At 40.9% G+C, this 12,806-nt stretch overlaps 1 long non-coding RNA gene across 29 annotated transcripts in view; it reads right to left on the bottom strand.

Moving 5' to 3' along the window:
• Positions 1–12,806, bottom strand: part of LOC129621379 (uncharacterized) — a 454,544-nt gene that overhangs the window by 218,929 nt on the left and 222,809 nt on the right. For 3 of the 29 annotated variants that reach the window (XR_008699276.1, XR_008699295.1, XR_008699311.1), the window contains 2 exons: positions 4,358–4,525; positions 4,009–4,214 (listed from right to left, as the gene is read on the bottom strand). The exons of 25 other annotated variants lie outside the window; for them this stretch is intronic. This is a non-coding gene — a long non-coding RNA (uncharacterized LOC129621379). Of the gene's footprint in view, positions 1–4,008; positions 4,215–4,357; positions 4,526–12,806 lie in introns of those variants that run through there. One more of the 29 variants, XR_008699281.1, reaches the window with a different exon arrangement.

Raw genomic sequence — 12,806 nt, 5'->3', positions numbered from 1 at the left:
TAAAGGACAGATAACTAACAGAGTGATATCAATAGGACCTCAAGTTAGGCACTTCTTTGGCAGTCCAGTGGCTGAGACTCCATGCTCCCATGCAGGGGGCCTGGGTTCCACCGCTGGTCAGGGAACTAGATTCCACATGCGGCAACTAAAGATCCTGCGTGCTGCAATGAAGATTAAAAATCCCATGTGCTGCAAGTAAGAGCCAGTGTAGCTAAATAAGTAAAACTAAATATTTAAAAAAATACGACAAATACACACACACACACACACACACATATCACAAAATGTTTATAGCTATTGATATTACCTGGGTAGTGAAATAGTGGCTAATTTTTATTTCACGTTTACCAGTCTGTATTTGCTATTTTTATCTACAATAAACATATTCCTGTTTTTAAAAAAAAGAGAAAGAAAGAAAAAAAATCAATTTAAGGAAAAATGAACCAACTGAAGCATTCTGGGGGATCATAATCAGTGGGGAGGCTGGCTACAACAGTAGAACAACTCTTGTCTTTGTTGACGCTTGCCAGTAGCCCCATCTCTAAACTGGCCTGTCAAGGAACACCCCCTAAGGACTCAGGGCCTTGGGGGTCTCAGTAGTGATATTTATATGTTACAATAAACATGTCTGCCATCATACAGATTTCACACTCTGACCTTTCCCGTTTCCAAACTCTGAATCTATGTCTATGACATTTGTTTCTTTTCTTTGGCAAATGGAATTGCCAAAAGAAGTAGAAACACTGAATTTTTAACAGTTAATTCCTTTAAGTTGGGAGTGGAGACATAGTCTTATTAGTGCTTTGTAGTATGAAACTCTCTGGGTTTTATGGTCTTTTCTCAAGTGACATTTTCAGATCCTTTGGTAAGACAGTGGCACCCACTATGGTCCACTGACAGTCAGGGAGTGAGCAGATACACCCGCCAGAGTGTCCACTCCAGTTGGCTGGTGACAGAGCAAGCAGTGAGGAGGAGGGAAGTCATCTCATGCAAGTTTGGAGAGTGAGTTTTCAGTGCTTCTGTATATATTTGCTTCACTTCTATGGATGTTTTAGGTCTTGGCTTACAGGTCACTTCTACAAGAATGTCCTTCCTGACTCCTCAGATTAGCTGGTCCCCTGTTGTACTGTTATTGTACTTTGTGTTTCTCACCGTGGCATCTCTCATGCTGTAATCAAACAATTACATGGGTAACTGTGTGTTTAACTGTCTCTCCCACTAGTCAACGAGAGGAAGGACTATGTCTTTTTGCTGCAATATTCTCAACACCTAGTTCTGAGGCTACAACATAGTTATTTACTGAACAACTGAGTAAATGAGTAAATGAATGAAATACTTCTCTAGCCAGTTTCCTTGCCCTCTTTTTGTTAGGGGGCATTCAACTTCATATTGATTGCTTACCAAACTCATGATAGTACAAATTTTAAAATATTTACTGTGCATTGCTACACAGTGATTCCTGGATATAACTGGTCCTTTATACTTTTTCAGGACTTTCCAAGCCCTAAGGTGGTATAGTTGTGGTTGCTGCTTTCATAGTAGATTTGAGAAAGAAAAGGCTCAGCAAACAACTGACCCAACCGAAGTCACAAAGAGCTAGAAGCACCAGTGTGAGTGTTTCCCATATACTCATGGACCCTCAGGGATGAGTGGGTAGCCTGCTCCCTTGAGCATCAGCCCTGACCCTGCAGCATTTCCTCTTCAGAACATCTGGCCCTGGGCCCCCTATACTTTAGAGGTTCATATAAGGTGGATGTGACTAATAATGTTTTAAACTTACTCCAAATTTGTATTTTATAGAGGCACTAGAGATGATTTTAAGTGATATAAGCATTTTTATTATAATAGGTACAAATGTAATGTGAATTACAAAAAAATTATGAACAGACACAAAATTAACATTTTTCTATCTATTACTGCTTTGGATGATGCTATGTATCAAGAAAAGTCAGTTTAAAGAAATATGTCAAATAAATAGAATAAAAATAGTTCACAGATCTCGCAAATACTAGGAAGGCATTACAGAAATAGCTGAGTTTGGAAAACGTAATTTTAAGTCTAAGAATTGAAGAACTAGGTATTCAGTAAATGTCCATTCATCCTTTTATTGCAAAAATTTGTTGAGATCCTACTTTGAGTCCTAACTGCTAGAGAAACAATGGTGAGCAAGGTAGTACCCCTACTCTCAGCAAGCTACAGCCATTCAGGAAGGGAAGGGAAGGGAGGGACTGAAATGAAAAGGAATCTTGTCTAGATTGGCATTTCTAAAGTTCTTGTTCGTCTAGGAGCCATCACTATAGAAGTATGCATGGATATTTAGAAATCATATTCTCTTTGTTTTCAGTTTTTGAATATTGGTAAAAATGTTCAAAATGTCTGTTTTTTATGTTGATGTAATAAGGGCAGGTATTCTTGGGCTTCCCTGGTGGCTCAGACAGTAAAGAATCTGCCTGCAATGTGGGAGACCTGGGTTTGATCCCTGGATTGGGACGATCCCCTGGAGGAGGGGCATGGCAACCCACTCCAGTATTCTTGCCTGGAGAATTCCCATAGACAGAGGAGCCTGGTGGGCTACAGTCCATGGGGTCAAAAAGAGTCAGACACAACTGAGCGACTAAGCACATAACATCACAATAATGGTAGGTAATGAATTTTACATTTTGGATTTTCAACAATGTGAAAAAAAGGAGGGAGGGAGGGGGAAGGAAAGAGGGAAGACAGGAGGGAGGGAGGAAGGGGAGGAAGGAACAATATTCAAATACAGGAATTTTGAAGAATATATTAGAGCTAGGGGGCTTCCCCGGTGGCACTAGTAGTAAAAGAACCTGCCTGTCAATGCAGGAGACATAAGAGACGTGCGTTTGATCCCTGGGTCAGGAAGGTCCCCTGGAGAAGGAAATGGCAACCCACTCCAGTATTCTTGCCTAGAAAATCCTATGGAGAGAGGAGCCTGGCAGGCTCCAGTCCATAGGGTCTCAAAGAGTCAGTCACAACTGAAGTGACTTAGCATGCACTCATGCAGGAGAGAACGATTTTGAGATGGTCCTCAAATTATTCCACCTGACTACAGTCCCCATAGAGAGAAGCATATAGACTATTAGGTCTTACTGACTTTCCTTTGGAGGTTCAACAGAGACAGAAGATTCTCTATCGGTATAGGTTTTTTTCCTAGCAATGTCTAGGTCCATTTGGTAGATTTTTAAAAAATATTTTACTTCATTTTTTAAATTGTTGGCTGTGCTGAGCCTTCTTTACTGCGAGTGGGCTTTCTCTAGTTGCAGAGAGCGAAGCTGCTCTCTAGTTAAGGTACGTGGGCCTCTCACTGCAGTGGCTTTTCTTGTTGCTGAGCACAGGTCCTAGGTGCGTGGGCTTCAATAGTTGTGGCTCCCGGGCTCAGCAGTTGTGAGGCAAAGGCTTAGTTGCCCTGTGGCATGGGGGATCTTCCTGGACCAGGGATTGAACCAGTGTCCCCTGCATCGCAAGGCAGATTCTTAACCACTGGACCACCAGGGAAACCCTGGTAGATATTTTGACTACTACATCATCTGGATGTGTTAGTCATACAAATGTCCCAAAAGCCAAAGATGCAGTAAATGACTACAAATGTGCCTCACATACTAGATTTTAAACTCTAGAAATTTTGAGAGATGAGGTGAGAGGAGCCCAAGGAACTTCAGATGTTTTTCCTATCACACTGAAGGGAGGAAAACCACATAAGCACGAGTATACTCTGGAAAACTTAGTGAGACTTCTAACATAGATACTTGACTGGCTGTTTACAAATGGCAAGTACCTGGACATGCATATTTGAGAAGAAAGTACAACAAAGCCCCTGATTTTGGATATCAGTTCAAGTTTTTAAGTTTGACTCTCCACGGAAAATCCATCCTTCGTTTGCAGGAAGCATTTTCCCCAGTTCGCCATTGCTTTTTGAGGAAGATGGATAGATCTGCATCTGGCATTCTAATTAGATTACAGAATAATGACCAGGGAGATCTTGAGGAAGAGAGGATAATTTATTAGTCACATTACTTCCACCCTATCTAAGTATTCAGAAGTAAACGAATTGTCCTAGGATTTACTTATCACACTCAGGAGACAAAACACAAGAAGGAAACAAGAAGCGCCTCTGCACTGCTACAGTGGGATCACGGTAAGAGCTCGCAGTCACTCCCAACCACGTCCATCACTTCCCACCTGGAGAATCATGCTACCTGAAGGAAAGGGATGGTTGTAGCAGCTATCACAAGCTGACATATTTCAGGCATACTTAATTATCCAAATTAGCCTTGTGAAGTAGATGGAATTATTCCTATTATACAGAAGGTGAAAATTAAAAAGGCAGAAAACAACTTACCCAAAGTCACACAGTTGATACATGATGGAACAAGTGTTTGAGCTCAAGTACCATGCTAAAACCATGCTCTTCAGGGCCCTCCTGCCTCCCAAAGGACCGCTTCCTAATTAGGTCACATGATACCCAGCTACACTTGGAGCATCTCAGGGCCCAAGAGCAATCTGCAAGCTGCATTGAAACAAAATATCAAGCAATTAAAATATCTAAACAAAATATCAAAAACAGTAACAAGCAATCCTAATAACCAGCCTGTCAGTTGATTCATTTCAGAGTCAAAGCCCAAATAAACTGATGGAGAAGCTGTGGTGCTCTAAACACCTTGGTGATGGGGGAGGCAAGTGGGGACACCAGAGGCTGGCGCCTCCTCTTCTGCCCACATTTATCTCCTCAGCACAAGTCCTCAAGCCCTCAGGCTATGTTTCCCTGGGCAGTGAAGTGGAAGCCCTTTGCCATTCATTCTGAGAGTTAAACTGGTCAGGAGATTTGTTTCCTTGCATTTCATTAACCTGTCCGCTGTTTGGTGTTGAGGGCAGAAGAAGGCGGCACTTTGGAGGGATAGAAAGAGAACCTGATGACCTAGGGACTGGACCACTCCTTAGAAGGGGAACCTTGGACTTAATATCACTTAATATCCTTGTCTGTGAAACAGGAGATTCCTCACCTCATGGGGAAGACATTCTGAGAGTGTGTTCATAACTCCAACAAAGTTAGCCTATTTATGTACCCAACTAACACAACTGGCTCTCTAGTACTCTACTGTACTAAGTTTTCAGTACTTTTTCTACAAATAATACATAAAAACAAACAAAAAATAAAGAAAACATTTTAAATCTTGAAAAGTAAAGTAGTACAGTACAACAGCTGACACTTCTCAGCAGTACCAGCGGCACCACTACTCCTGGTATGCTTCCGGACATCCTGGGCTTGAGATAAAGATACTGTACTACTGTACTCTATACAGTCATGTACAGTGAAGTGCACACCAGCACAACCACTTGTAGAGGACACACACACGTAACAATGCCGCTAGACACATGAACTAACTTATGTGACTGAACATGCAAACACATGAAAGTTCACAACTTGAAGGTTTGTATGCAGGCGACTTACTATAAATGTGAATACATGTGTGATACTTAATCCAGGACTACATGGCACAGAGAACTAGAAAGCAAACTAACATCTACATGTCCCCTTTGGCACACTAACCTTTCCTATACCATGTGTATAAATATGCAGGACACTTTGCACATCTGGCAGCATCTCCTTCTCATAATAGCTTGTCTGAGTAGGTAATGTCACCCCCTTTTCAGATGAGGGAACAGGACATGGCCTAACCAAGGTCCACATCTAGTTTGTGGGCTAGAATCAGATGTGAATCGAAGTGAGTTTGACTTCACTTCCACAGTCCCAAACTGCCTCTCAAGACAAAAACTGGAGACACTGCTTTATCAGGTAATGAGCTTTCTCTCACTGGAAATAATCAAATAGAGAAACTGGTTGTAAAGTTGGGACAGATTAGCTAGCAGATGCCTGCAAACTCTAGCATTTGTAATTTCAAACATTTAATGTTCATTCATTCACTGAGTCGTTCGACCTTTTATTTTCCATATATTTACTAAGTACTTGCAATGTGGCAAAATTCTCTGGGTAACAAGATGACAGAGAAACAGTTAATAAAGAAGAAAATAAATATCACTTCAGAAAGCAAACTCTGAAGTTACGTGAACAGGGTCATGTGATGATGTGGGGCTATGAGGGGGTCATGGGTAGAGGCTCCTTTAGATACAGATGGGAGATGGGGGGGAGAAGGGAGGTGGGTATGTCAGGGAAGGCTCTGTGTGGAGGGGGTGTCTGAACAAAAGCCTGAAGATGATGAAGAATCAGCCATGTGGAGACAGAGAGAAGAGCACCCCAAGCAGTGAGGACAATAAATGCAAAGGTTTCGAGGCGGGAACAAAGTTGCCAGTCGGAGGAACAAAAAGGAGGATGCTGAGCACAGAGGAGATGGGAACAAAGAGGCTGAGAGAGGTAGGCAGTAGCTGGGCCACCAGGGGCCTGAAGGCCATGGTCAGAAGTTTGAATTTTATTCTAGTTGTCTTGGGAATCGCTCAAAAAAAAAAAAATCTGAACTAGAAGGTCTTGCCTCATCCCCACCCTGGTGGCATCATACAAAATCCCAGCATGGAAGTATTTGCATTTTTCCAAAGAATCGGCAGCACTAGGAATTACCCAGGTCTGCAGAGATTGCCACTGAATCTGACACAGATCCATCTGTGTGTGCTCGGGCAAGAATGTGAATTCTGTCTGGCAGGCACTAACCAGCAACACTGAGAAACCTCCAGCAAGTAGATGAGAAGTTTCCTTGCTTATCACAGGTTCAAAAAGCATTTGTCTACAGTGAGGCTGGGCTGTCCCCATCTCCCCCAGCAGAGGTTGGCACCTGCGAGCACCCAACCCCATGATGACACCCTGGGGAATTTTTATTTGCACATAAGCATATCATTACCTCCACCAAACCTTTCTCCCTCAGCAATTGGGCAGAAGAAGCTTCAGAATCTCATAGTTGTAGTGCAAACTAGATTTGGAGTCAAACAGATGAATGCTTTAGAATTCTAAACTTCGCATGAGCAGAAGTAACTACTTTAAACTTCATTGCCTTGTCTATAGAATGATGGTAGAAAAACAATCGTATAGGATTGTTGTAGAATAAAAATATGATGACATATGTGAAAGCACCTAGTCCAGCGCCTACCATATATTCCATGCTCAAAAACATACATTAAAAAAAGCTGGAATAGCTAAATTTTGTCACGTGAACCTAGGATCAGATAAGAAACACCACTTGGGAATTTCTGAAAGCCACCTTCATCCTCTTTGTGGGACAAGAGAAGAAAAGGACAAGAACAAACCCACCTTCCAAGCATTACTTCAAAATACAAATATCTTCAGTATCCAAAAATAAAGTAAAATTTAAATATTAGAATCAGCTAAACTTGGGAGAGAGGAAAATGAATAATAAATGCGGGTAAAAATTTAGAGTTGAGTTTTATGCATACAAGGGGAATAATTAACTAATCTCAAAACATGTAAATGAGGGCTTAGAAGCATTTTCAAAACACCACATCCCATTCCAGTTACATATGCAGAATTTGCTACATTATAATAATTAGGGTTTTTTTTTCCACAAAAGATTTATTTATTTTGAATAGAAGTATTAAATATTATACTAATTACTGGTTATTTTACTTTGTACCCAGGGAAAAGAAATGAATATTCATTAGCTCCTTAAGCTACTGATCCTCCACTGACTAGACAGATTCCAACATCACCATGAAGCCGTGGTGGGTGGAAAATGCTCCCTGTAAAATCAGGCTGGCACTACAAATCACAGTCCAATCTATTCTGCTAATGTGCACAGGCGAGAATCCCCAAGTGAATTCTGCTAACACTGTACCCCAGAGTCCCCAGCTAAGTAGCCAATAAACAAGGATAAATGTTAAACTGATTGTAAGACAACATAATTTTTCTGTCTACACAATTCAGCGATCTTCAACAAGACAGTTCTTAAAATACTTAACATGGCTTCACACAATAAAACTGACATCTCCAACTGTCCAAAACATGCCTAGTTTACTTCAAAAGAATATTTCAAAATACATATTTCCATCACCTTTCCACTTGGCTTTTGATACCGCACAAAGGAAAATAACCCCCAAAGGACCAGGCTTAAGATTTTAATTTATGTGCCAAATAGCTCAACAAGCAAACTCAATTCTTTTAAACTGATTCATTGGAAAAGACCCTGATGCTGGGAAAGATTGAAGGTGGGAGGAGAAGCAGATGACAGAAGATGAGATGGTTGGATGGCATCACAGACTCAATGGACATGAGTTTGAGTAAACTCCAGGAGCTGGTGATGGACAGGGAGGCCTGGTGTGCTGCAGTCCATGGGGTCACAAAGAGTCAGACATGACTGACTGACTGAACTGACTGACTAAAAGGGAAAACTAAGTAAGCAGTACATTTTTGAAGATATCAGCCCAGTTAACTTTTAATTTTTAAGCCTTGCTCAATTTAGGGCACCTCTGCATTAGAGTCTGTACTGTGTGATTTTTGTATTTTTGGTTTGTTAAACTTTGTGAACAATTTGGTGCCTGAGGAAGTCGATACCACCGAAGGAGGGAAGGGGCTATGGCTCTGAGGGAAATCTGGTCTTGCAAAAAGGGCCTCCAATCTCTCTCTTGACTTTGCTGTGGCACTGACCTGCAGCCCTAGTGGGGCGTCTTTACAGGGCAGAGACTGCTCATTATGCTACACTGGGCTGGGGAGGAGGGACTAGATCAGGCGCGTACAGCGATGCTGGCCACCTGGCAAAACAGTCCTGGGTCCTGCCTCCACATGGGTAGAATATTGGGATGTGGGTTTAAGTATGTAAAACATAATATCCTGATGGAATTAGCTTTCCAGAAAGTAGAAATTCCTCACAGTCTTAAGCAGAGAACAAAAAGGATGTGTCCTATACAGGAGGATTCACATTTCTAGGGGTTAGGACAGAAAAAGACTCATTCAACAAACACTTAAGTACCAAGCATATGCTCTACACTCTTGTTCCACTGAATGTGTTTCCTGGACCAGTCACACTGACATAACCAGGGAGCTTCTGAGAAAGGCAAGTTCAAGGGTTTATCAAGACCTACTGAATAAGCCTCCTGAGGTGATTCCCACAATAAAGTTTGAGAAACACTGTTAGACATTGTGTTAGGTATCTATCAACGAGCCCTGCTTACGTTATAGAAATAGAAGTCCAGATCACACATCCTTATGTCACAACCTAAGAGACAACTCTAACTCACTGCAAGGGACTTGGCACAGGCACTTAAATGATATGAGGCACTCAGGGGCCTCCCATGAAGACTTCATGCGACAAGCCAAGGAGGAGCCTCCCTTCAAGGCAAACAAGGGTGCCTCAACCCACCTGACACAGATCAACCAACAGGGCTTCCATTTCTAAATTCAGATCAGAAGAGTTTCCCATATAGAAACTTCAGACATTAGGAGGATCTAGGAAATAAAGGCTGGTCTCATATGGTTTCCAGTAGGCAATGGAGAGAGGGCTAGAAGGAGAATTACCTAATTCATTTAGCCAGCTAATTTATTTAGGTCTTTCTCCAATCCACAGCACTTGCATAGGAGAAATGATACAAGGTAGATAAATGTTGGGGGAGGATGTCTCCACTGACTTCATTGGTCAGTTGTGTGACATTTTAATCTTTATTTTCTGCTCTAATAGGTCCCAGTAGTACTTCATGACAGGGTGTGTAGAATCACAGATTTCCCAAAGCCAAATGGAAGTGACTTTAGAGATACTGTAGAAATTAATGACCCGTGAGGGTTTTCTATGGACTTATATCCATTCTTTATAGAGCTTCCTGCATGTCAATCTTTATTAACTTGTCTACTTCTCAACATCTTATTTTTACATTTATCTTTCAATTTCTAATTATAAAAGCATTATATAAATTTATGTTGTAGAAAAAATTCAAATAATACAAAATACAATAAAACCTGAAAAATCTCCTTTACTCCTCTACTCAAAGCCAATTGCTGTTATCATTAGAATGTATTTTAACAGACTTTATCCTGTGCACTTGTATTCAGTTCAGTTGCTCAGTCATGTCCGACTCTTTGCGACCCCGTGAATCGCAGCACGCCAGGCCTCCCTGTCCATCACAAACCCCCGGAGTTCACTCAGACTCAAGTCCATCGAGTCAGTGATGCCATCCAGCCATCTCATCCTCTGTCGTCCCCTTCTCCTTCTGCCCCCAATCCCTCCCAGCATCAGAGTCTTTTTCAATGAGTCAACTCTTCGCATGAGGTGGCCAAAGTACTGGAGTTTCAGCTTCAGCATCATTCCCTCCAAAGAAATCCCAGGGCTGATCTCCTTCAGAATGGACTGGTTGGTTCAAAAGCATCAATTCTTCGGCGCTCAGCCTTCTTCACAGTCCAACTCTCACATCCATACATGACCACAGGAAAAACCATAGCCTTGACTAGATGGACCTTTGTTAGCAAAGTAATATCTCTGCTTTTGAATATGCTATCTATGTTGGTCATAACTTTCCTTCCAAGGAGTAAGCGTCTTTTAATTTCATGACTGCAGTCACCATCTGCAGTGATTTTGGAGCCCAAAAAAACAAAGTCTGACACTGTTTCCACTGTTTCCCCATCTATTTCCCATGAAGTGATGGGACCAGATGCCACGATCTTACTTTTCTGAATGTTGAGCTTTAAGCCAACTTTTTCACTCTCCACTTTCACTTTCATCAAGAGGCTTTTTAGTTCCTCTTCACTTTCTGCCATAAGGGTGGTGTCATCTGCATATCTGAGGTTATTGATATTTCTCCCTGCAATCTTGATTCCAGCTTGTGTTTCTTCCAGTCCAGCGTTTCTCATGATGCACTCTGCATATAAGTTCCACAAGTAGTCGTTTTAGATATCTGAACCATACAATACTATTATTCTACAATTTTTTTGGTTAATTGCTTTTTCACTTTATCTTGGAGATGGTTCTCTTCCTCACTATATATTATATATATAATTACAAAAGAGCTGCATAATATTCCATAGACTAGATTTATCCTGATTACTTATCATTCCTCTATTGATTAAGATTTAGATTTTTAAAATTTTTAAACAATTGTAAATTTTATCAGATGGTCAGATATGAGAGTAACATAAAAATCAACAGTTTCCATGAATATCAATAACTAATCACAAAACTTAATTTTTTAAAAAGCCAATTCATAGTGATAGAAAAGAAGAACTGTACAAGAACAATTTTTTAAAAAATCTGTAAACTGTACTGACAGATACACAAGACTAGAATAGTAGAGACATTTACCTTCTTCCCAGATACACTACTGTGGACATACCAATGATCTCAGTTATCTTTATAAAAATAAACACAATCCCAAACAAACAGCAGTGGGAAAGTTTATACAACTTGACAAATTGAGGATAAAGTTATTCTATAACAGTTAAGTGTGAGGAATAGCCAAGTAAATTTGGGGACGAAAAAGAAGATGCAGCTAAGATATCCTCAATTTTGGTGAGCAGATTTCTTTTATATATAATATTACCATGACATAGGAGCCTAGAGGCAGCAGAATAAACATGCTTTTGTACTGGAGGTCCCAGTAAGTTAGTGAACTGGGCAGGGCGGGGGGTGGGGGGAGCAGAGCGAGAGATAGATCGAGTTAGGGGTGGAAACAATAAAAATCCAATTTAAGATAAAATTTCTACTCTAAATTTCAGAGAAAGACTGCTAAAAAAAAAAAAAAAGAGCCAAAAAAGTCAACATATCTTTTATGAAGTTAAAGTGTTAGTCACTCAGTCATGTCCGACTCTTTTCAATCCCATGGACTTTAGCCTGCCAAACTCCTCTGTGCATAGAATTCTCCAGCAAGAATACTGGAGTGGGTAGCCATTCCCTTCTCCAGAGGATCTTCCTGACTCAGGGATTGAACTCAGGTCTTCTGTATTGCAGGCAGAATCTTCACTGTCTGAGCTACCAGGGAAACCGAATTGTCAATTACAGGAAAAGTTTCTGGGCTTCTCAGGTGGCTCAGCAGTCAAGAATCTGCCTACCAATGCAAGAGATGCATGTTTGATCCCTGGGTCAGGAAGATCCCCTGAAGAAGGAAATGGCAACCCACTCCAGTATTCTTGCCTGGGAAACTCCAATGATAGAGGAGTCTGGTCAGCTACAGCCCATGGGGTCACAGAATCAGACATGACTTAGTGACTAAACAAAACAAAACAAAAAAGAAAAAGTTTAAGAGTTATATGAAAGGAACACCAATTCTCTATGTGTTGGCTAAAAAATAACATACATATTCAACTCAGTTGTTAATGTCATCCAAACAAGTACACATTTTTGGGGTCAGTACAGTATGCTGATTCCTGAGGGATGTGAATACTTGGGTCTTTCTTCAGCTTAGGGAAATTTTATTTTTATTTTATTATAGCTATGATCAATTCCTCTTTTTTCCTCCACTCTCCCTGTCTTCATCATCTTTGTTGTAAATATCCCCCTTTCTCTCCTTCCTCCCCTGCCTTTCCCCCTCCCCACCTCTCTCCTCTTCCTCCTCCTTTTTTCTCCCCTTCTGTCTCTTTTTTTGGTGAATTATTTTGAATCAAATACCAGACATCATGTCATTTCAGCTCTACATACTTGCATATACATCTCTAGAAAATACAGCATTCTCTAACATAATCACATTACCACTTTTACACACATAGGTAAATGTAAAAATTCTCTTGAAACCATCCAAGACTGAGGCACATTCAGATTTCTGTTTAAAATGTTTTTATACTTGGTTTTCAGAGAAGGCAACGGCACCCCACTCCAGTACTCTTGCCTGGAAAATCCTATGGATGGAGGAGT

This window comes from Bubalus kerabau, chromosome 10 (assembly GCF_029407905.1).
Source record: "Bubalus kerabau isolate K-KA32 ecotype Philippines breed swamp buffalo chromosome 10, PCC_UOA_SB_1v2, whole genome shotgun sequence".
Lineage (NCBI taxonomy): Eukaryota > Metazoa > Chordata > Mammalia > Artiodactyla > Bovidae > Bubalus > Bubalus kerabau.
This window is presented reverse-complemented; position numbering and strand designations above follow the sequence as displayed.